Raw genomic sequence first — 3,303 nt, 5'->3', positions numbered from 1 at the left:
AAAATATGTGATTAGTATTTGTTTCATACTTTATTCCCTGTGGGATTCGACCCCAACCTAGTTGGGTTACTATATTTGACATCGACCGCCTTACGCCACAATTTAGGTGTAATTTGAGCGTCTCAAATTTTGGCGCTGTTGCCAGGGAATACGGTTATGAATTTTATTAATTGGTAAATACTTTTATTTGAACCTTTTTCTATTCCATCACTCTATTGGTTATCTCTTTGTTATTAGGCAACAGATGGCTGGAAGAGCCAACCAAAACAATTGAAGAAATCAAAATCAAGGGGTGCTCCATATAAACCCTCATACACCTGTACCGGTAGCAGGAGAGGATGAGAATGTATTTGCGGATTTTATGAATGATGCGGAGTATGCGGCTGCGGCAGTTCCTCCTCGAGTTGGAAATGCAAACTTCAAAGTGGAGATTCATCTCTACCATTTATTGAAACTTGAGGGGTACTTTAAAAATTCTTTGGAGAATTTCCCACTTCGCCATCTCAAGAATTTCTTGCATGTGTGTACTCAAAAAACAAATGGCGCTGCTTATTCTGATGCTCTTCGGTTGAGGCTTTTTAAATATTCTCTTATCGGAGAAGCTCGTGAATGGTATGAGAAGATTCCAAGCAACTCAATCCATACATGGGCCTCCGATATTTTCTTGAAGAAGTGGTTTCCGCTGAGCAAAAAGGCAGAACTCCGAGACAAAATCTTTGAGTTCAAGCAATTACCGGGCGAACAACTACACAGTGCTTGGGATCGGTTCAAGTCCTATCTAACCCAATATCCCAATCATGGTTTCATAGAGAATGTGCTCATGGACAAGTTTTACAAGGGGTTAGGCACTACGAATCAAATTACGGTTAATATGGCCGCGGGTAGTTGTTTCATGGATCGGACTTTTGCAAATATTACTACTTTGCTTGATAGGCTCACCACTCATGACCAAGCTTGGCACTCCAATGATAGAGAAGATTTGTCCTATGGTAGTCTTTCTATTGCCGTGGTGGCCAAAGAGAATCATAAGCGAGATCATGCTTTTGCTCAATTGCAAACCACCGTGAATTTGCTATCAAAGAGGCACGCGGAGAAAGAAGCCAAGGGTGTAAATGTTATTGAAGAAATGTCATCTCATGCTCCTGGAAGGTATCAAGTCTCAGAGGAGACCTATCTAGAGCGGCAACAACAATGTGAGGATGCTAATTATATCGATAACTCTCAAGGGGGTTATCAAAAGCAATGGAGACCCCAACAACAAAGCAATCAATATGGCCGAAATGAATATGGTGGTATGGATAGGAGGATTACAACAACAACAAATATGGTAATCAGAATTCTAATGCCTATGTTCCACCGAAAGGTCGCTCTTCCAACTCTCAAAATTGGTGAGAGGGTCCTTCCAATGATCAAGGGACCTCTCGAATGGAATCTATGCTTGAGAAGATCTTGGAAAACCAAAACAAGAGTGACAAGAAGATGGAAAATTTGATCAAAGTGGCAGGCTCTCACACCACTTCGATTAAAAAACTTGAGTCATAAGTGCGTGATCTTTCTCATGAGCAACATCCTCCACAAAAAATAAGACTTCCTAGCGACACAATTCTGAACCCAAGGGGTAGCGGAGGTGATCACATTGCCTCATGCAAAGCTATTTCCACTAGAAGTGGGAAGATCTTTAATGCGGTGGATGAGAGGGTGGTTGAACCTTTTATTGTTGAGCTAGTTATTGATGAGGTTATTGAAGAAGAAATTGAGGCGCCAATTGAAGTGCCTATTATTATTGAGAAGGAGAAGGTGACACACCCTATTGTTGTTGAGGGTGACGAGGTGCCAAGTGTTGAAAAAACTACCATGGGTAGCACTCAAAAGAGCAAGGTCACGGGGGAAATTAGACCTTTTACTCAAACATATAAATCTCCTCCCCCATTTCCACAAAGATTGATGAAAAGAACGGAGGATGCCAAATGCCAACGCTTCTATGACCAATTGAAAGGGTTGTCAATGAATCCCATTTCTTGATGCATTCCAAGAAATGCCGGGATTTGCTAAATACTTGAAGGACTTGTTGACGAAGAAAAGACCAATCAAGCATGATACGGTGGGAGTCACCCACCGTGTGAGCTCTATTATTTCGTCCACAAAGGTTGAGAAGAAGGGAGATCCCGGGGTTTTCACTATTCCTTGCACCATCGGTCACCATGATTTTGCTCGTGACTTGTGTGATAATGGGGCCAGTATTAATTTGATGCCACTAGCCATCTATAAACAATCCGGTTTGGGGACACCTAGACCAATGAACATGCGTCTCCAAATGGCCGATAGAACCATCAAGAGACCGGTAGGGGTTGTTGATGATGTCCTTGTTAAAGTGGGGGAATTATTATCACCGGTGAATTTTGTCATCCTTGATTGTGCGGTTGACAAAGAAGTCTCAATTATCTTGGGAAGGCCATTTCTTGCCACCCGGAGAGCTTTAATGGACTCGAAAAAGAATGAAATAAAATTTGGGGTAAATGATGAATAGGTAACCTTCCAAGCTAACAAGGGGTTAAAATTACCAAGTGCTTATGAGATCATTTCGGTCATTGATTCTTTCGATGTGGTAAACGAAGCGGTGGAGCATAAATGAGAGGAGGAGCACTTTGACGAAGCACTTTCGGCTATTTTGGTGAATTTTGAGGTGGATCAAATGGAGGGGTATGTTGAAACGGTAAATTCTCTTATTGGCCGGGGTTCGTATTCTTATGAGCCAGAGAAATTATCTCTTGATCTTGACAAAAGAACCACTTCTCCGGCTAAGTCTTCGATTATTGAGCCATAAAAACTTAAACTCAAGCTACTTCTATCTCATTTGAAGTATGATTTCTTGGCCCGGATAATACTCTACCGGTTATTCTCTCATCTTTGTTAAATGAGGAATAAACTCAAAAGGTTCTTGAAGTGTTGTGGGCTTATCGAAGATCTATTGGGTGGACTATTGTAGATATTAGGAGGATTACCTCCGGTACTTGTGAACATAGAATCGAGCTTGAGGAAGATAGTTCACCAAGTATAGAGCATCAAAGAAGGCTAAACCCACCTATGCAAGAAGTGGTCAAGAAGGAGATAATCAAATGGTTGGATGCGAGTGTTGCGGGTGTTGTATATCTAATTGCAAATAGTCCATGGGTGGGTCGGGTACAATATGTGCCAAAGAAGGGGGACATCACCATTGTCCCTAATTCAAAGAATGAGTTGATTCCTACAAGGACGATCACCGGATGGCGAGTGTGTATGGACTATCGAAAGCTCAACACCGCA

At 41.8% G+C, this 3,303-nt stretch overlaps 1 non-coding gene across 1 annotated transcript; it reads right to left on the bottom strand.

Annotated features, from left to right (window-relative positions):
- Positions 1–697: 697 nt before the first annotated feature.
- Positions 698–804, bottom strand: LOC132619151 (small nucleolar RNA R71). Its single transcript, XR_009574537.1, has one exon. It is a non-coding gene; the product is annotated as a small nucleolar RNA R71 (small nucleolar RNA).
- Positions 805–3,303: the final 2,499 nt, after the last annotated feature.

The sequence above is a fragment of the Lycium barbarum genome, chromosome 1 (genome assembly GCF_019175385.1).
Source record: "Lycium barbarum isolate Lr01 chromosome 1, ASM1917538v2, whole genome shotgun sequence".
Lineage (NCBI taxonomy): Eukaryota > Viridiplantae > Streptophyta > Magnoliopsida > Solanales > Solanaceae > Lycium > Lycium barbarum.
Note: the sequence above shows the minus strand (reverse complement) of the source record. Positions and strands in the feature narration are given on the sequence as shown.